This window comes from Mirounga angustirostris, unplaced genomic scaffold, assembly GCF_029215605.1.
Source record: "Mirounga angustirostris isolate CCGP_5_RB_7025 unplaced genomic scaffold, mMirAng1.0.hap1 SCAF_7, whole genome shotgun sequence".
NCBI classification, from domain to species: Eukaryota; Metazoa; Chordata; class Mammalia; order Carnivora; family Phocidae; genus Mirounga; species Mirounga angustirostris.
Genome location: NW_026991715.1, coordinates 62,672,448 through 62,694,876, shown reverse-complemented (window position 1 = coordinate 62,694,876; position 22,429 = coordinate 62,672,448). Strand labels below are relative to the sequence as shown.

Here is a 22,429-nt window from a genome sequence, read left to right as displayed (position 1 = left end):
TGTTGTTTTTTAATCTACCTTTTAAATGTTTACTTATATTTTCTATCAGTCAAATAGAACAGTACTAGGAAATTCGGTTATCAAATGTATATGATTAGGCATTAACTATTCCATATAGACAAGCACAAAAAAGGTGAGATGAAAGTGTACTCTTGTCATCACAGAGAGCTCCCTGTAGGAACTGAGCCAGTGCCTTGATTAAGGGATAGGTAAGATATAACTAGTTAGAGGAGATGAATCTGGAATCAGGGAGAGGTTAGAAAGATAACCAGTATAGTTCCTATGGAATTTAGTTGAGATGTTCAGTCCTGTAGCCCCAGGAACTGGAGTTATTAGGATAGAGAGTTTAACACAATGCTTTTAGTCAATGTTTTTGAAAAATGTATTCTCACAAAGTCAAGAACATGGATAGTGAAGGAAATGTTCACAAGGAGATGTTCTTAGTGTTTGAGATTACAGAATGTGGACAGAAATAAAAATACACAATGCAATTATTTTCCCTTTTCCCTTTTCCTCCTAAATCTAGACAGAAGTTTAATTCAGGATTAAAAGGCCCATGGATCTCCTCTAGCTTCTCCTTCAGTTATCCCATCCATACTCCAGTTCTGGTTTTGGACAGAGCTACATAGTCCTTTGTAGGGAATTGCATGAACTCCTGTGCTAGTTTTCTAATGTGGGAAAATGTCTACTAGGGAGGCTAAGACCACCAAACTAGTTTCATTATGACCCAAGGTACACTTAAACCTAGCCCTTCAGTGCTGGGCAACTGGCCCAGCACAGTCTTCCTCTATAGTGCTCATTAAAATGTTATTTACATTTTACAGTATGGTCCCAAGCCATAAGTTGGGATTTTATCTTGGCAAATAGAGAAAGAATACTCTTGTGATATCTGGTCTTGCAAAGTTTTAACTTCTACTATGGACCTGCTGGTGATTTGCAAAACAAAGTCATAGCATATTGAAAGAATCTTCCATTTCAGTTCAAAATTGTTGGCCAGGAAGTGAAGAATAAAAGAAAAACCCATGATCACAAAATTAAACTTATTAGCCAAATAGATTTTAACTTTTGCCTCCTCTTAAAAGTGAATTTAATGTTTGCCAAAAGCACACAATCAACAACTCTGAAGAAAATAAACTTTATACTTTGGTCCTGAACCTACTGCAAAGGTGGTGAGCTCATCTTCATAACTAACCTCCATCTTTTTGCCTTGGAACTCTCATTCATGTGACCAGAATTATTCCAGATCAAAAACAAAATCATTGGGGTACCTGGGTGGCTCAGTCGATTAAGTGTCTGCCTTTGGCTCAGGTCATGATCCTGGGGTCCTGGGATCAAGCTCTGCATCTCTGCACTGGGCTCCTGCTCAGTGGGGAGTCTGTTTCTCACACTCCCTCTGCCTGCCTCTCCCCCCTGCTTGTACTCTCTGTGCCTCAAATAAATAAATAAAATCTTTAAAAAAAAATCATTAATCCCACTTTTAGGTGAACCAAACTGTCTGGATTCTTACCTTAACAGGCCAAGTTAATTTAACATTTTAATGATGTGTTTCTGGCATTGTTCATGCTTCATAAAGAGTAACTCACTTTATTTGACTCAGGGCAACAAGGCTAAACAAGTGATTCAAAAAAATGAATCTTTTCCAGGTTTGGAAATTAAGTTTCCTTGAGTTCTTCTGAGACAACAAAGATTCTTCAGAATCTATAAGTCCAACTATATGATGCTACCACGTTTTCAAGACAACCATTAAGAATAACACCTAGATAAATAAAAACTTTAAAAAAAAAGAAAAGAATTATATCTAGAACCAGTTTTGAGAATAATGTTTCGCAACATTCTCATGAAGGCCAGATGAAAATCAGAGGCCATCTCTAAAATGGCATTAGGCCAAACATCAGACTTCTAGAGATGCTGGACATCTTGCCATGTGTCATCACAATCAAATCCTGGATAGGGTATTCTCATCTGAGTTTCACTGACTACCAGTAAGGGGCATGTGCAGAATAATAAGTGATTCAACTTTAGTCTCCAGTTAGAACCTAACATGCCTAATAACATTCCAGGGAAATGGGTGTTGGGAATGTATATCAAAGATGGCATAAGCCCTTCACTCTCAAAAGCTTGGTGATAACCAGGTGGGGAGCCACCTTAATTCTGTGGTTTATAAAATTCTAGGATTATTGTGATTATTATTATATGGAATTCTCAGCTGAAAACAATGAGCCCTTTCTCAGTTGCATGGTGAACAATGAGGTCAACTACAGAGGATTTTTTAAAAGCAAAATTTAGAGGAAAGAAACAACTTCACTGACACAAGAGAGCTTTTGTTGACTAACAGCAATCTCAGACCTTGACAGTTACACAGTACCTTTTAGGTTCCAAAGGTACTTACTTACCCCCCAAAAAGATCATAATAATATAACATTTTCTTTTTTGCCTAATCAACAGGTGAAACCAGAAGGTGTCTTCCCATCTCTGTTTAAAGAAGTCATGTGCCAGTCTGCAGAGAAATGCATGTATACACAGGGAGTCTTCAAATTTATATCAAGAGGCTTCCAATGTCATGCATCTAATTACATTCCAAATATCTAAATATAAATATAATCATGCAATTATCTAAATATGATAATGCAAATTAATAAATGCCATCACTTTTCAGCACTGCACTGGCAGTTGACTTTTTTTTCAGGGCCATTTCTACAAAGAAGCCAAGTTATTATCTTTTCTCAGGATTTATTGCAGATGTGACGATTATAGAGAACCATAAGATTTTGCTTAAGATGTGAATACCAGGTGGATGGCTGAGCCCACTCACTAATCAAGTGATTTGTTCTCAGACAATAATGTTTGGGATTCTGATGCTTGCCTCAGCAAAACTGCAGATTTTTTTTTCCCATAGACCTTTGAGGTTGTCCATAAGTCATTGTTATGTTCAATGCCAACTCCTCACATTCTCAGAGATAAAGAGGGCAAAGAAGGAGAGAAAGAATGTGTAGCTCATTATTCACAAGTTATTTTCCTATAATTTAGGATATTGAGAGTGCTTTTTAGAAAATTTTCAAGGCAGTGACTCCCAGACATTTTCCATTAAAAAGGGCTACTTTTGTGTTTCAAAAGTAGAGGATATAAGAAGCAGTTTGTTTTCACTCTGCAACAAGGGAAGGGACCTAAATAAGTTGTCTTGTATTTCATGATGACCACAGTAGTGAACTAAAACCAGTTTTTTTCTCTATTCAATTCTTCTGTGATATTATTTTGCAAGATCATACATATAATAGACTTTGCCTAAAAGATCAAATGATTTTTTTTAAATGTACACTTTTTTAAAGTTTTTAACTTTCCTGGAAAGACTCATAGATCCAAGCTAAACTCTAATGATAAGGTCACACTTTCCCTGTATTTTAAGGAGTTCTAAAGAACAAGTTGGTACAATTAAGTGGTAAATATTATGGCACACTACATTATCACTATAGGTTATGTTATATAGCACATATAAAGCACTTTTATTCTAGATATTGAATATGCCATACAAAGTGACTCTGTAATTGAAGTATATCAACAGCTAATTTTTATTTTTTTAATTTTTTAAATTTTTTTAAAGATTTATTTATTTGAGATAGAGTGACCAAGAGAGAGGGCACGAGAAGGGTGAGAGGAGGAGAAGCAGGCTCTTTACTGAGTAGGAAGCCTGCCGTGGGGCCTGATCCCAGGACCCTGAGATCATGACCTGAGCCGAAGGCAGATGCTTAACTGACTGAGCCACTCAGGCGCCCCAACAGCAAATTTTTAGAATTTTGTTGAGCTAACTTCAGAATCCAAAGCACCTCTGATTATTCACTGCTTAGGCAGAAGAGAGGCAGAAGAGAAAGTGCTACTCTGTTTATGTGTTTCAACTCTGCCCTAAATGGATTATTTCCAGGAGTGAAAAGGAAGACCAAGCCTACAGAAATCTTGGCAACTGCTTTTCCAGGAAGACTATAGAGATTTCATGGATCTTACTGTTGTTTACAAGGAGGTATTACCTTTCTCCAAATTCCATTCATACAGCTGGTTTTCTCTTTTCTCCTGGAGGTAAATTTCCCAGTTAATATACACATTGATCAGTGCCATGCCAAACATCTCTTCCTTCCACGTGTAGCAGGTGACAATTAGCCCATAATCTGCAATGAGAAAGGAGTGGATCATAAAAATTAAGAGTAGGCTCTAGAGTCACAAATGCTGAATTCAAATTCTGATTCTGTCCTTAGCAGCAGTGTAGCCTTGAGTCAGTGTCAGGTTCCTCATTCACTAAAACGGGGCAGAAGAGCAAAAAAATACAAACCCCACTGTTCACCATCTCATTTCATCAGTATCCCCATCAAAAGCCCCCTGAAGCCCTCGCAAGATCTGAATGGAGCTCTAACTGGTCTTTGGACAAATGTATGACTTTATCTTCCTATGTAGAATGAAGAGCTGCTTTCTTCTCTCAAGATTAATATCTATGCTCAATTATGACCTTCATCTAATGTTTGGACCCACTGAATTCTAAGCAGGAGCAAAGACTCTGAAAACTTAGCTAGTCAATTTCTCCACCTTGGCACAATTGTACTATCTTGCTCAGACCTTGGTCACTGATGACCAGGTGCTGTTGCCTACTTCATTCAGTGAGGAGCTTCTTACCTTCTCAACTAAACTGTTAACTCTTGAGGAAAGGCTCCAGTAGTCTTATAGATCCTTATATTCCTCTGAGCACTAAGTATAGCACAGTATCATGAAAATAACAGATTCTCAGTAAATGTCTGTGGCTTGATTATTTTGAGAATGAGCTCTGGGGTGTTTATAACAAAACAGGTTCATATTGAAGAATCCCATTATGCCCCTTCAAAATGGGCCTGTGAAAGCTCTTTCTGAGAGTACGCTAAAGTTTGGACACACTAATGTAGTGATAGTCCATTTTTCTTTTTCTTTTTCCTTTTTTAACCTCTGGCCATTTCACAGCTGTATTAGTTAAAAGATATTTTTAATTGGCTTTCATCATCTTTGAAAGTGTAATAAATACTCATTAAAAACAAGGCTACCGGGCGCCTGGGTGGCTCAGTCGGTTGAGCGACTGCCTTCGGCTCAGGTCATGATCCCAGGGTTCTGGGATCGAGTCCCACATCGGGCTCCCTGCTCTGCGGGGAGCCTGCTTCTCCCTCTCCCACTCCCCCTGCTTGTGTTCTCTCTCTCGCCGTGTCTCTCTCTGTCAAATAAATAAATAAAATCTTTAAAAACAAAAAAAACAAGGCTACCAAGATGAGCATTCCCCCTCCCCCACACACCTATTAGAAATGACTGCTAATAGTTAGAGTATACTTTTCCAAGTTGTTTTATTAATTTATATTTTTGATGCATACACTAACATTTATTATTATTTCCTGGACACATTGTTATGCTATTTATATCTTTTAGAACTTGTTTTTTTCATTTAACAATGCACTGTGAAATGTTTATCCATGTCAACATACACCTCATTCCTTTTTAGTGCTGCATTATATAGAAATTTCTTGTTTTCCAGCTATTCATTATCATTATCTGATTTACAGTAGTTGTTAAGTTGTGTAGAAAAGCAAAAATTGGTCATAACAAAAAAATATCCACTAGTAAACTGACCACTTACTAAATTAGTTCCCACTTAAATAGCCCTCCTGACTTATTACCAGCATCTCTCCCCACCGAGTCAGTCAATTTTGCTGATGGTAGATGTTATAAACATCTGACAATACAGTGTAAATAAAATGCATTTCAGTGGCCATGTAAGATTGCTAATCTTGCAAAAGATGCAGAATTTTATGAAGTCATTGAAAGCGATTTTGGAGAACTGTTCCATAGGCAAATGAGTATCTGGCAGTGTTAGACCAGTTAACAATTAAAGATGAGAAAAACAACAAGGATGATAAGAGGATAAATTCTTCAAAAGGAGAATTATTTGAATATCAAAGGATTAAGAGAAGCTCTCAGGAAAATTGATGAAGCCTTCACATCTTTTTTCAAAATGACCTTTGTATGATTCTGCTATAAAAGTCAGCATGAAGTGAAGGGTGTCAAAATTTGCTATCATATAATTTTGCTGGGAAAATTATCCCCCTCACCAAATCAACACTTGATTCATTCTTTGTTTATTCTAAAAATTAGAGCATTGTTGCAATTAGAGTTGTTACATGTGTGTCTTCAAAGATAAATCACATTTAAAGATAAGATAATCTTTTATTTTTTCAAAACAAAGTCTCAATCAAACCTTTTTTTAAAATTCTTTATTATACAACGGTAGACCCTATTTATTACTTTTGCAGCTTTCAACGGTCATATTATGGCAAACAGAAGCAACAGACGCTGAAAATAAGGCTTCTAATAGACTAATCAGATTCCCTAGTTCTCTCTCCTTGAGGCATTTAGAAGCAGGACTGGCCACTTTGCAAGGAGTAAAGCCCCAGGGTGGTTGGGTAATTCAGGGGAGGGAAGAGGCCTTAAGAAAGGAGACAGGCAGTGGACTTCCTCTGGCACTAATCGGGCACATAGATGTTCGGGCCTAATGAAATTTGAAAAAAATAAAAACGATGTAACCTTATTTGTGTCCAAGCTGGTAAAGCAAGTTATACCAGTTAAATGTGGGTATATCAGGATTTATTTTTAGCAGTTACCTACTGACTGATATTTGGGTTGTTTCCAATTTTTTGCTACTATAAGCCACGCAGCAATGAACAACAGTGTACAGTTATATCTTGGTACACTTGTACAAGCATCTCTGTAAAAAAAAATTCCTAACTCCTAGGGTTGGAAAAAGGTATATTAAAAATGTTAACAAGCACTAAGTAACAAATCCTCCTACCATTTAATGCCACCTACAGTATCTGAGAATGCCAGTTTTTCCATACCATTCACAACGAGACTATTATCAGTTTTTGCCAATCTGACTGCTATATATATTGTTGTTTTCATTGTCAATAATATAAATTCTTGATGTGCAAGATATATATTGTTCACTGACTGCTTAGAATCTTTAGGAAGAGCCTCATTATAGACTCTGGAAAATCTGCATGATAGATGCAGGGGGGAGATCATCTTATCTCTGGTAATGGGTAGGAGCTAAAAAATTGAGCTCAACATGCATTTTTTCTGTTTAAAAATCCCTTTCTGAAACAATTGTAGTCATTGCTTACACAAGCTAAAGTGTTTATAGTCAGTAGTGGAAGACGTAGATAATAGTTTTTGCAAATTCCTGATTTCAGGACTGTGAGATCTTTTTTTTTAAGATTTTATTTATTTATTTTGAGAGAGAGATAGAGTGAATGTGAGTGGGGGGAGGGGCAGAGGCAGAGAGAGAGAGAGAGAGAATCTCAAGCAGACTCCATGCTGAGCATGGATCCAGACACGGGGCTCGATCATGAGACGACCTGGGCCGAAATCAAGAGTTGGACACTCAACTGACTGAGCCACCCAAGTGCCCCAGGACTGTGAGATTTTTTTACAGACTTCAAAATATGAGACTTGATAAGGTCAGTAGATCCTGAAACTGGATGCTTGGTGTCATCCAAGCCCACACTCTTTCCGTCAGGATTTTGGTCACAGAAAATGTCAGCATTCTAACTGAAAAATTATTACATATATTCAGGACCTAAAAAAGAAACAAAAAATACCCACTAGAGTATGCATTTGTCACAACCCATCAAATTGTAGATTAAGATGTGTGCATTTCACTGTGTGTAAATTTTACATAAAAAAGAACCCATAAAGTCCTCAAAAAATTAAATATAGAATTACCATATGATCTAGCAATTCCACTTCTGGGAATATACCCAAAAGAAGTGAAAGCAGGGACTTGAACAGACATTTGTACACCCATGTTCATAATAACAGCATTATTTCACAATAGGCAAAACATGGAAGCAACTCAAGTGTCTGTCAATGGATAATGAATAAACAACATTTACTATGTACATACGATGGAATATTATTCAGCCTGAAAAAGGAAGGCAATTTTGACATATGCTGCAATGTGGATGAACCTTGAAGACATTACGCTAAATGAAATAAAAACATAAAACAACAAGTATTGTATGATTTATATGGGTACCTTGAGTATTCAAATTCATAGGGACAGAAAATAGAATGGTGGTTGCCCGGGGCAGGGGGGAAAGGAAGGGCGTGAGGGGTTACTGTTTAATGGGTACAGAGTTTCAGTTAGGGAAAATGTAAATTCTGGAGATAGACAGTGGTGATGTTTGCACAACTATGTGAATGTACTTAATGCCACAGAATGGTATAGTTCCAAATGATTCAAATGGTAAATTTTATGTTGTACATATTGTACCACACTAAAACAATTTTTTTAAACCCATAAGCAAATACTGAATTCTAAAGATTTTATTTATTTACTTGACACAGAGAGAGAGACAGCTAGAGAGGGAACACAAGCAGGGGGATCGGGAGAAGGAGAAGCAGGCTCCTGGCCAAGCAGGGAGCCCAATGCGGGGCTCGATCTCAGGACCCTGGGATCATGACCCGAGCCAAAGGTAAGCACTTAATGACTAAGCCACCCAGGCGTCCCAGCAAATATTGAATTCTAATGCTGAAGTGTTTGGGAGGTGAAATGCACTAATGTCTGCAACGTTTTTTGAAATGTATCAAAAAATGAATGTGAAGGGATAGGTTGATAGAGGAATGAATGCATATGTGTTAAAGTAAATATAGCAAAAAGGGGCACCTGGGTGGCTCAGTCGTTAAGTGTCTCCCTTCGGCTCAGGTCATGATCCCAGAGTCCTGGGATCAAGCCCCGCATCAAGCCCTGCATCGAGCCCCACATTGAGCCCTGCATTGAGCCCTACATCGGGCTCCCTGCTCCGCGGGAAGCCTGCTTCTCCCTCTCCCACTCCCCCTGCTTGTGTTCCCTCTCTCTCTCTGTCAAATAAATAAATAAAAATCTTAAAAAAAAAAAAAAGGTAAATATAGCAAATGTAAATTGCATAATCTGGATGATAAAGGTATAGGTATTCTCTGTGTCATTCTTTCAACTTTTCCATATGTTTGAAAGTTTTCTGGGGCATCTGGCTGGCTCAGTCAGTAGAGCATATGACTCTTAATCTCAGGGATTGTAGGTGTGAGCCCCACACTGGGTGTAGAGATTACTTAAAAGTAAAATCTTAAAAAAAAAAAATTTTTTTCTTAATAAAATGTTGGGGGAAAATGACCTAGATTAAGACAAATTACTAGCAAATGAAAGAATCTTTTTTTTTTTTACCACAAATTCATCTTTAGCTTTTGCTAATTATGGGGAATAATTTTGCCATGGAGAGATTTTTCAAGCAGAATGAAGGATATAGGACTGATTTTTTTGTTTTTAATAACGACCAGACAGGAACATTTCTTTCACAAGTATTGGACAGTATGATTTACAAGTGACTCCATCATATTAAAAATGAACTCAATATCACCAAAGTTGATAAGTATCTCTCTGTATATATCAAAGGCAAGGGTCATGGTTCAGATTTTTTCTTCCATTGGTAGGATTTGAGCATGTGTTGAGGAAAAGAATCCCAGCCTACTCAGTCAAATGGAAAAATGACACAAATAGATTGACTATGATGACATGCAACTTTAGAGCATTTGAGAGACTGGAGGTCCTCCTAATAAATATTAGTTCATTGTAGAAGTATAGTAGATTATAAATAGCAGCTCTTCATTTCCTTGTAGAAACATTTCAGAGAGCTCTACATTTTTTCCCCTTCATTTCATTAAAAGGTAACAAAGAGAGATGGCCTTCATTTCTAGGACTTCTACATTGCAGGCATGCTTAGGCAGTTTTTTTTTTTTTAAGATTTTATTTATTTGTGAGAGAGAGAATGAGAGACAGAAAGCATGAGAGGGAGGAGGGTCAGAGGGAGAAGCAGACTCCCTGCTGAGCAGGGAGCCCGATGTGGGACTCGATTCCAGGACTCCAGGATCATGACCCGAGCCGAAGGCAGTTTTTATAATTGTAGAAGCACATGAGCATCCTGTCCCAATCACACTCTCATTGCATGGAATAAACATCCAGAGTTTCAGAGGTGCAAACTCAATGCATACAGGGGCAAGGAAGTAACCTTAATAAGTAACACAGGCCAGTCCAAGTAGGAATTGTGGCCTCTTGGAAAACCCTTAACCTGACTAAAAGAGGAATCCATGACTCAGTCCAAACCAACTGGCCCAAGATAGCCAGATACATCAGTTTTCTAAAAGCAGTCTGAAAGTTGTATATTTATATAAAATCTTCCAAGTTTAAATGTGGGCAACAAATTCAAATGTTTCTAAAAAACACCGTATGGGTTAAACGAAATACCTCTGTTGATATTCTGGGGTCTGTAGGCTCCCCATGGGTAACCTCTAATGTATGGATGGTCCAACTTTCTTTGGTGCTAATGTCCAGTAGAATTCAGATTTAGCACTGTTTCAACCTTTTGGGATTATATGTTCATCTCCACTGTCCCCAGTTTCTCCATTGTAAATGTGAAATATGTTCAGGTCTTTATCACTTTAAATAAAAAACAAATATTTGACCACTGCAGTGTTTGCAATATTCGTGCAGTAAATGTGTTTTAAAAGTCTGTTTTGTATCATGAACTTCTGCAAAGAAAAGGCAAATCAACAAAAACGTGTAAATCATGTAGCCCTCAATTTATTTACCTGTAATGATCCCAAAATATAGATGTCTGGAACTAGGAACATAGTTTTCCATAAAATGACATTTAATGAGTACTGCCTCTGATCATTCACTGTGTGAAGTCCTATTCAATTCTCCTATCATTATCTTGACTTTACAGATGAGGAAAACAGGCTCAGAACAGTTGCATGACTTGCCACGCTGGTAAGTGTCGGAGTCGGGAATCAAACACATGTGAGGGTCAGGCTCCAAGGCCTGTTGTTCTCTCATTCTTCATCACTACAGTGCCCGCAATACAGTGTTCCGCCTGGTGTTAAGGCTGTCAGGACAGACTATGAAATACTGTTGTATCCATAATGTACTTGTAGAACTATATTCCTAATAATACTCTACTTCAACAGAACCCAGACTCGGGTACAATTACGCTGCTTTTTTTACTCCCCTTGCTTTTATGTGGGAAAAATATGTTTAATTACCTAGGTGATACATAGATACACTCTCGTTGTGAAATATCCAAACAACACAGTAGTCTACAGGGCAGGAGGGAAAAGTCCCCTGGGCTTCCTCCCCCACTCCTGATCCCACTCCCTCTCCTATTTCTGGCTCTACCACTATCAACAGTATGGCTTGTTCCTTCCAGACTTTTCCTATGCATTTACATACATATATGTACATACATAAATATGCATGGAGCTATGTTTCTATGGCAAATACATTCAGAATTCCACCTTGGGATATCAGAACACTTTTCTGTTGCAGTCCTGGCAACTTCCCCAGCTCCAAGTCAATGTGGGAGTGTGGGGATGAAGGCGGCTTTATTAGTTATCCGTTGCTACATGACAAACTACCCCACAATTTATCAGCATACCACAACGAACATTTATTAGCTCACATGGTTTCTGAGGGTCAGGAATCTGGGAGCAGCTTGGCAGGATGGCTCCAGGTCAGGATCTCTTATGAGGTGGCATTCAAGATGTCAGCTGGGGCTGTAGTCATTTGAGGATTCATTGGTGCTGGAAGATTCACTCCCAATTTGGCTCACTCAGTGGTTATTTGCTGGAAGGCCTTAGTTCTTCAGTGGCTGTTGGCAGGAATCCACATTTCCTTGCCATGAGATAGATTCTCTCCATAGGGCTCTTTGCGTGTTCTTATGGTATAGCAGCTAGTTTCCCCCAGAGTGAACAGTCCACATTCACAAGGGAGGACAAGGAGGAAGCTGCAATGGCTTTTATGACCCAGTCTTGGAAGTCACAGATCATCACTTCCACCAGATTCCATTCATAAGAAGCAAGTTACCTCATCCAGCCCACATTCAAGGGGAGGGGAGTTAGGCTTCACCTTTTGAGGAGAGGAGTGTCAAAGAACTGGTGGACATATTTTAACCCCACTGCAAGAGCCATGTTGTGAGGGAGGAAAAATGGAGCAGGGCAGAGTCTACGATCAGGGCAGAACAGTCCAAGTAACAGGGAGGAGGGGAGAGGTGCAGAGATAATGTGGTAACAGGATAGTGAGACGTAGAATGGCTGGGCTGGCAATCCTGGCTGCACATTAGAATCACCTGGGGAGATTTAAAAAATACTCCTGCCCCAGGCCCCACTACAGATCAATTAAATCAGTATTTCTGGGATGGAGGCCCAGGTATCAATATTGTTTAACAGCTCTCCAAGTGATTCTAATGTGCAGCCTGAGTTGTGAACCATGTAAGAGCAGAGGTACTGGAGTCCAGCGGTGCCTGGGCTCAAGTCCCAACTATGTCAATTAAGTAGCTGTGTGATCTTAGGCAAGTTAATTAGCTTTTCTGTGCCTCATCTCTAAAATGGGGATATTAATAGTCCTTCCTTGTAGGGTGGTTGGGAGAATCACCTGAGTTAACAACTCATGGCAATAGCTTTGAACAGTTCTCTGCACAGTAAGTGCTGTATAAATGTTACTATTGTGATGATTAGCAGCATGTGCTGGATTTTTCCTCCCTCCTGCTCTCCCTCCCCAAGTGCCTAAGCTGGGAGAGGAGTGTGGCTTCCTGTGCCCCACCCCCCTCGTTTTCCCTTGAGAAGGGTACAGAACTCTTCAGCACCCTTCTCGGGCTCAGCAAGCCCTGCCAGCCTTAAGGCAGGTAAACCGAGAAGCTAAGCTGTTGCCACTGCAATGGTGAGCATAGCATCCTGCATCTTTAGAGATGGGGAGACCGAGTAGCTCTTTGGGGTAGTGAGAGGAAGGGAGATCCCCCTTTGGCTTCACAGAGAATTGAGATACAACCTATTCTATATCACAGCAGCAGGATCTGCACACATGCCTTGCAATTCCTTCAGGAAGCCTTTCCTGATCTCAAATTTCTCTGAGCTCCTGTATTATCAACATGGTCCTAAATTACCTGCTGCCTTTTCTATTTATTTATTTGCCTTCTGTGTTTTCTCTCCTTCAGACAGTAGGTTCTTTTAGAGGCAAGGACTATGTCTTCTTGGAGAAGTATCAGTAAAAGCAGGGAGGAGAAAATGAAGGAAAATGGGATATCTTCTTTGGATTATAGATACCTCCTTAATGCTTAAAAGTTTATATATGTGTAGTGGGAAATGACTCTGCTTCTTTAACCCCCTCTTCATCTCCCCCCATACTACTATATCCCTAAAACACCCCTAACCCTAAGTACCATTTTCATGGGGAAAAATAGCATGAGTGTTCTTTCTCCTGCTTTTACAGCAGGTTAATAAATTGCCACTATTACAGGGTATTCCAGCTTATATTGATGAGGCAGGTACAGAAATAAGCTAATGGGTAGTTCCTATAAAGAGATATTTCCCATGCATAGAAATGCTACTCTGTAGGAGAGGAGATTTAGCTTTTTCTTGGGGTGGGGGGAAGAATAAGGAATAACATAATAAAGTAATTAAACTATAAAACAATTGCTGACAAAATTTCTACAAAATTTTCTCCCTGTTCTCCAACATTAAAATAATCATGATTTGAATAGACTGCATCTGTGTTCTCTTTTTTTACCCCTCTTTTCTGCAAATTTATGATTTGGATCCCAAAAGTTAAAGATCTTTTAAATAAAATGTATTAGGCAAAAACATATTTAAAGCCCCTTCTGTTTCTTAAGTTAGAAGACGTGGTATTAAGAGTTAAAACTATTACAATAAACGGCCTAATTTCAATGGCACTTGGGCTTAGTTTTAAAATATAGAAATGAACATGGTGACTAAAAATTCTGGGTAGGTGGGGCCTGATCTCATGTATATATCAGTGGTGTCAAAACATGAAGCTATCTTGTTAGCAAGTATCTAGATGCCAGAAAGGGGTCATTCTAGATTATGATTTCTCCTGGCTGAGTTCATTCGTTTCTGCCAAAGAAGGGAATCCTGAATTTTAAGCTAGAAATAAAATTAGCTTTAAACCTAAAAATTATTCTAGAGAGATACTGCTTTGTTGGTTGAGGCTATTATAACTGTTACATACATAAATAGCTTATTTTATTGGTCTGATTAAATGATCCCCATGTGTCCTTCTGAAACTTTCTGCAATCATTCCTCATTGACTACCATCTCAGCCAGAAGAAAAGAAAAAGTGATGAACTCCAGGCTTCTTCATCAATGAGCTCAGCCAATAAGCCAATAGAGGGTTCAGTAGGCACCACTGACCTTCCCAGGAAAGCTACTAGCATGAAAACTGAAGAAACATGGCACAGAAACACAGCAGTAAAATTCAAGAGACTAAAATAAACTCGGCGAGCCTGCCTGGTCGCTAAACACTGAATACATTTAAGTGCTATTTTGACAAGAGAGCATGGCGGCTTTTTAAGAATTTCATTTTTAAAACTCTAATACGATTTTGTTCTTCTAACAGCATCATCCTGGGTCTGTGTTTGCTCCCCGTGAGGTCATTATTAAGTGAATTGAATTATTGTTCTGTTCAAATGACCTGTGCGTTCAACGTGTGCCGAGCTCGAGCAAGAAATGTTTTATGTATTATTGGGAGATGGCCATCTGGGGCACAAGCCGGGCCTCCTAACATGCAGAAATGTGGGGAGACAGTTTATGTTCAGTCTTATCTATGATCAGAATTCCATTTATAAGCTTTTTTTCATCCACTTGTCAACACTGTTCACTATAGCAACACTGAAAATGGCCAGAAATGAACAGATTTATCAGAACAATGTGAGGTCAGACTGTATATTTCAATTACTGTATATTGGATTTTTATCATACATTTTACATTTTCTCCATAAAAATAGTAACAATGTAATAAAAATGGAAGTAGTTTTCTTTGATCAACTTCCAGTTAGTGTAAGTTACAAAGTGAATAAGATAGATTTCATGACTTTTAATAAAGGGTCTCACATTATATATGTATGTTTTAAATATAACATGGTTGTCCATGCCAAGAAACATGGATTAATTTTTTTAAGTCTGAAGAATACTACTCTTCCCTTTCCTGCATATTTAATGAGACAGCATGGCAGTATGTAAAATTAAATTTTAAACTTGAAGGTTACATTTTACCACACCCTCCCAACCTCTTCATATATTTTTCAAGTAAACTTTTGATAACGCTGAAGGCATGTTGGACCAAAGGAATGATTTTACAGTATCTTATAGAAGGTCTGTGTACAATATGATTTTACACTATATTTCATAAGGCATATATCTTACATAAGACACCAGATAGTCTGTATTACAAAATGAAAAGATTTTCAGGTATCTTTTTCTGGTTGTTTTTTGATGTTGTTGCACTGATACCTCAATTGACAATAGGAATTCACCTCATGATGAAGATGACAATCTTACAAGGGGAAGAAGACTCTTACAAGTAAGTCCTTCTGACTTCCCTTCCTCCCTCCTTCCTTCCCTGCACTCTTTCCTCCCTTTCCTCCTTCCTCTTTCTTTTTTAAAATAAAAATCTTCTTAAAAAATCTTCTAAGTTGGATAAACTAGTATTGACTTCGGACATACAACTGTATGGTTTAAATATATCTGGATTTTAATTTTCCTTGTAAGTGGGAGATGTTTGTTAGAGAAATGACTAGTATCAGCAAACAGGTAGAGAGATAAGCTTTGTTCACAAATGTATCCCTGGAGTCATATTACACTCACTCACCTTGAAAGTATCATAATGGAAATGAAGATAATGATGATGAAGATGATATAGCCATGATAACTAGCATTCAATGAACACTATGTGCCTGTGACCAGGCTAAGTGTTTGACAGGCATTGTCTTATTTGCTCTTCACAGCAACCCTCTGAAAGCAGATAATGTCATCTTTAGATGAAACTAGGTTTCTGAAGCTAAGAAACTTACCCAAGGTCAATTATGAGGGTCCCATTCTAGGTCTGTGTGACCCGCCCCCAGGGTTCTAGAGAGACGGAAAAGGTAGAATATGTGATGACTATCCCCAGTTTCGACCAGTCAAAGAGTAGACGTCAAGCCAAGTAGAGGCCAGAGGCTTTGCTGTGGCTGTGAGCAGTCTCAACCTTCTGAGTTTAAAAGTGTCCACCCTGGTCTTGCTTTTTGTAGGACCTGAAGCCCTTGGCTCGGACCCAGATCACTTCAGCAATTCCTTGCTCTATATCTTCTCCATATCCACCTCTTTGGTGCACTTTAATATGTCTGTTGCAGGTGTGTTTATTTAGTATTTGCTTGATGTTTCATATCATGACTCTTCTTTCCTACTGTTCTGGAACACACATCTCTTACAATGGACAAAATGGAACATCTGCCTCCTTCTAAATTCCTCAGCTTTTGTTATTATGGCTCAAGGCAGGGCTCTGCTGGGACTAGAGATTGTGCCTCGTCCAAAGAGGTTAGCTGGCCACCCACAAGTGGCCAGAAACAAAGCACTCAGCACAATAAGAATAGCAGTGTCATTAGCTGACCTCCTGGGATCTGAACTGGAAAACTGGGGGAGTACTGATCCATAGGAGTAAAGGCAGAATGGAACAGACACTCTGAGGAGCAGAGATGCCATGCAGCAGAGGCCAGAAGAGAGAGACCTAAAGAGTGGCTGGCCCTAAACCTGTCCCAGTTTTTCCACTTACAGTCTCTGCATATGTATCCTTGGACTTTTTCTTAGGGAGACCTTAGTGAGGCTCTGTTCCTTGTACCCGCAAAAACCTGGCAGTCCATATAAGCATCTTATCACCAACACCCTTCAGTGGCTTCTTTTTTCCACCTCTGTCCTTGATGGTTTAATTAGGAGGGATAATAGTCAGGATCCTCTCCTTTGCAAGTGACAGAAACCCAACTAAAACCACCCTAAGAGAGAAACAAACTACAAACCAAGGTGAGGGCGAGAAGATGAAAGATGTGCCACAGGAATGTTTGCCAAGGGAAGAAGGTCACGCACCCACAGTTGGGGCCCAAGAACATAACACCTGATTCTAAGCCCACCAGGAATAAATGATTGGAGTCGGGGAAGAGTAGTTCGGCCAGGGAACAGGAAGACTCTTCTGTGCAGACAAAACAAACCACATCTATGAAAAGAGGTGTAGCTATACAACTTTACTATACCATTTACAAAGAAGGAGAAGAGCAAATTGCTCTTTGTCTCATTTCCCAAGGTCTTCGTGCAGACCTACTCCACGTTCCCTGCCCCATCCCAGATCGCTGGTTCATCTTCATTACCTGAAGACATTCACTCACCTTCACCTTACAGTCATCCTCACCACAAGGCCCAGCAACTTGAATGAATTGAGGACCTCAGAAGAGAACAGTGGAAGCTCTCTTTTCTTTCAAGCTCTCAATGTGTGATCCATGGACCAGCAGCAGCACCTGGGAATTAGTTAGAAATGCAAATTTTTAGGCTTCATCCCAGACATGCCAAATCAGAAACTCCAGGGGTGGGGTCCAGGAGTCTGTGTTTTAACAAGCCCTTACGTGATTCTGAAGCTGGCTAAAGTTTGAGGATTTCTGCTTTATGCCACCCTTTCAACAGTCCCTTGTTCAGATGGTTTATCCAAAGCATTCCCGAGTGAAGCCTGTTGGGTCCCAAAATGTTGTCCTATCATCACCACGCGTATTTCAGCAGGGCCTCTATGTGTCCACTCTGTGGTGCCACTATCCACTATGCTACTACTATGCATCTATTCATTGCCATCTGGGGCATCCAAAGAGATCCCAAGAAGAATCTGAAGGATAAGGGCAGATAGAAACATTCTATAGGGTTCTCTTATATGGCTCATTCACGGCAAGGTACTCCTGCAATGAGAATGTGCACTTTCCTGTGCAGGCACAAACACATACATCTGAAGTATACTCGGGGGCACTTCTTTGTGTCAGCTACACAGGCTCATTGCGGACCCAAAGACGTTAGCGGTGGTTTCTTTTCTTTCTTTCTTTCTTTTTTTAAGATTTTATTTATTTATTAGACCGAGAGATAGAGCCAGAGAGCACGAGCAGGAGGAATGGTAGAAGGAGGGGGAGAAGCAAAGCAGGCTCCCAGCTGAGCAGGGACCACGTACCCAGGGTCAGTCCCAGGACCTCAGGATCATGACCTGAGCTGAAGGCAGATGCTTAACCCACTGAGCCACCCAGGCGCCCCTTAGGGGTGGTTTCTTGGAGAAACCTCATCTTCTTTATGCATCTAAAAGCATTTGCTTAAGAAACCTCATGGGCTTAAAGAAGAAAACTTGAGTCCTAAGTGTCTTCTTGCCCAGTTTTCCTTTTTATATTGTTAGAAATCTGAGCTCATGTTTTTTTCTGCACCATGAACATCTTTAGGGTATCTTATAAATGCTGTGCATCCAGTAAGTGTGGAGGAGACAAATACTGGTGGCCCCCACTGCTCTTGCTTCAAACCATCAGTAATGATTTCTGGCCTCTTCATTTAGAAATAGATATTTGTTTGCATATCTTGAAGTTCCTAATATTAAAATGTCCCCACTTACTACTTAACCAAAAAATTATTCTAAAACAGTTTGATATTTAGAACATGAACTTATCAATATGTAAAATACAAACCCATGTTTTGGGTAAGTATAATTATTTGAACACCAAAGATCATAAGTATTAATAGCAAATGAATTTTAATTTTTGTCCTTCGTATCCTCTGGGTGCAATAACTCTTGTACAATCATCTAATCTACAATTTCACCTTTAAGCCGAAACTGCTTCTGCCAGGAAGGAGTTCTCATCCCAGAGTAAAAGGATTTGCAAGCAAGGATTCATAACAGAAGTGCCATCTCAGCCTTATTGGTGGGATTGTGAAGTGATAATTTAATTTAATTACATGATAATTTAATATCCCCTGTGTTTTCCTGCAAGTACTTCGAGGACAGTGTTTGGAGTGGCAGCTAGGTCTTTGACAGCGTAGTTATTCTAGTGGAAGGTGGGATTGTACCCACAATTACTAGCTAGATTTTTTTTTTTAAATCTCAATCTCTGAAAACATCTAGCTCATGTTAACACAATTTTTTAAAAATAAAATAACAACGGTTTTTTTCAAGGTCATTCATTTGCATTCTTGTAAACAGAGTTGCACTTCCAGAAAATAGTTGACTATTTATTTGCCTGACCACTGACTTAAGCTTTCTTCTCTAAAAGAGGAAAAAGAGACAGCACCTCCCCATTCCTTAGTTATATCACCAGTTTCCAAACTGCCTAGAAATCTGTTGTCTTGGCTTCTTCAGTTAATTCAGGGAGTAAAAGACAGATAGGACTTATGCCAGATTTCATTTTGTAGTGAATTATTTAAAATTGTTTAAAAGGATAAATATGCTGGAAATTAAATGTGACAGACTGTTAAAAATCGCCCAAGGCAATTTTTAGAAATCTTCAGATTTCTACTCTACTACCTTGGGTAAGGAAAAATGGTGATGCTGATTACAAAGAGAGGAAAGTCAGAAGGAAAATTTAACTTGTTAAGAAGAGGCTGAGTTTAGCTCCCACGTGGCGAATTTGTGGTATAATCCAGTGTAACAGCTCTATTGTGTGCCACCCAAATTCCACCTTCAGGACCCAGGCACTCATTCTCCCAGCTATTAGGGTCATTACCTGTCCACGACTCAGAGCTGAGTCCCTTTCTAGAAATGGCCCTTAGCCAAAACTGTCTTGCCCAATGTTATGTTTCTTTCTGCAGGGGTAGCCCACATCCCATGACTGGCTGATGAGGGGGTACCAAGTCCTAGCTCCCTTGCCTCAATTTGGGGACCTCTCTGAGGGGCAATCCACATTCAGACTTCGGTGGGATTGGCTGCAGCCTTGTTGCAACAGCATCACAACTGAACTTCACCTTCTGTCCGATCTTGCTTTCCTCACCCACTTACAGGTGTTGTTTTCCAAAGCACATCCTGATAAAATTCTTGAACACTTATTTTCATCTCTGTCTCCTGAGGAATCAAACCTGAGATATCCAGGGACCAAAAAAAAATGCTAATGTGGGGGGAGGGGACAGGTAAAAGGAGTTACTTCCTTTGATTTTAATAAAGGAGATTTCTTTTAAGTTATAAGCTCTCAATTTATAGCATCCCTTAGGGCTGATTTGATGTATTAATGTGAATAACACCAGTATAAATCAATTAGCGAAGTATTTACTAACCACCCATTAGATAAGTAGCTTCTGAATGGCAATCCCCATTAACAGTGTAATTCGTTTATAATACAACCTGTTGGTACTATTCAGATGACTTTTTTCAGTTTTGATAACAAGCTCATTTTTAAAACCTGCATAGATAATAAGACCATGTGATTCAAAGGGCATAAAAGTGAGTTACTGACCCAGTATGGACCTCGTCTGGTAGTTTCCTATAAGCCATGGGAGCCATACACAATTAGCTCCTCATGAAATCTATTAAAAATGTACTTTTTTGTTTTTTAATCACCTAATGGGACAAAGTCTCAGGTCAAAGTCCTCTGTGTAATGATTATATCCAGTGTGATCAAGACATGTAGTGCGGTTTTATAGATAATATTGTGAGAACGAAGCAGGATTCATTGAGAGGCAAGAGCCTGAATGCAGTATCTCTCATCTCCATGTTTTTTCCTCATTAACACTTGTCCCAGGGCAACAAGAGCTGCCCCACTGTTCTACTGTTACCTCTGCTGGTGAGAACCCAATGCAGGTGGCCCAGCAGGACTCGAGAAGACCACAACGTTGATGCCCAAAGCACACAATCTACGGAATGACTTCTGTGATTCATTTCATTTTTGCAAGCCCAGCTGTTCAGGATTTGCTCACTTGCCCGTGATGTCCTGCAGGCTTGGGTTTGGGAACCCAGAAAAATAGCTAATTATCCCAATTTTTTAAAGTGATGAAAAAATACACATTTCCTATAACTCCTCATTATTTCAACTCTGGGAACTCCAAAATCTGTGGTGTTTCCTGTATAATGCAGCACCTCTCAACCATGACAAACCACATGTACTAAAATGCTGAGAGAAATACACTGCACAGAAGACGAATTTCAGCAGTTTCTTTCTATCTCTTTCTGTAATTTGATATTAAAATAGTGATTTAACATTTTAATGTGACATAGTTGACAATGCAGGTTTGTGCAATGAAAAGATAATTACTATAACGTTTTAAAATATTTCATTACTGCATTTTTAATAATAAAAACAGTAAAATGCTTTTGCATTTTAGTCTCAGCCTGAACTTTAATAATCATTCTTATTCAAATGACAGGATGTGGAACTATCGAATGTTGTATATATACCCATGAATGATTTAGGGTAACTATGAAATTATATTAAATTTGAAGAATACAGTTTTGTGTAGAGGGGATAAAAACCCTAATGACTTCACAGGAGAAATATTTATTGGGATATCATGTTACCTTTGTTTGTGGCATAATGGTCTCAGAGGGACGAAGTGAGATTATTTTGATGATAAATTTATTACATGGTTTTTAGGGGCCCGGGCCTGAGGGATCTTGTTGAAAAGGGTTTTGTGATCTGAGAAGCTATAAGGAACTTTGGCCTCTCACAGAGTCTCCACAGAGTGAATTGCTGTCCTTGGAGAAATAAAACAGATGCTGCCCAGGGAGGGGAGCAAATGTCTCAGGTTGGTGTCAGCTCACCAAGGAAGGGAGCAAAGAGCACACATTTCACTTCTGTCAAAAATGCTGTAATTCCTTTCAGATAGCAACTCCAAAGCATTCTTCATCTCTCTTCTCATTAAAAGCTCAGGCTGGAACAGTGAACCACTCGATCTGGAATTCTGGCTCTACCATTTGCTGACTATTTGACTCCAGCAAGTTACTTAACCCTCTGGGGCCTGTTTCCTCATCTGCAAAATGGGGACAATAATGAGACACACCCAACAGAGTTGTTATGAGGATTAAATGAGGTACTCACTCAATATGTGGCACTCAGGTAGATACACGGTGCCTTGGCACATGATTAAACTCTCCAACAATGGCAGCCGTTATTATTTTTGTAAATAAACCCTTTTTTAAAGTCCTCTTTTGTCTGCATGTGTGCGAGAGGGAACCAAGAGGGCATGACTTGTGAAATAGGGTCTGTACATTTTAATGCTTTAAGTTCCAGAAGAGAGCCAGCATAAGGCCAGAGGTGCATGCCCTCTCTGTGGCCACTGTACACCCTGGAGGTTTAGAGAACCAGCCTAGAGCAGAGTCCCCAGGAGAGCAGAGAAACTTCCAGACTCCTTTCTCACTATTCACATCTCTAGCATGGGCCCCGGGGAGCCCAGAGATTCTGGACTGGTTATAGGCCACAATGACCATGTATCAGAGTTTGCCCCCCATCCCCACTCCATCCTCCAAAAAAAGTCATTCTCCCAACTGTACTTGGAAGAAATTGCCTGGCTCCTTTTCTCTGCTGCTCTTTTC

General features: G+C 39.4%; 1 long non-coding RNA gene across 2 annotated transcripts in view; it reads right to left on the bottom strand.

Moving 5' to 3' along the window:
• The window catches only part of LOC129046438 (uncharacterized), a 142,778-nt gene that overhangs the window by 55,823 nt on the left and 64,526 nt on the right, over positions 1-22,429 (bottom strand). For both annotated transcript variants that reach the window (XR_008507736.1, XR_010413110.1), the window contains exons 3-4: positions 17,286-17,414; positions 4,020-4,157 (exon numbers count right to left, since the gene is read on the bottom strand). This is a non-coding gene — a long non-coding RNA (uncharacterized LOC129046438). The remainder of the gene's footprint in view (positions 1-4,019; positions 4,158-17,285; positions 17,415-22,429) is intronic.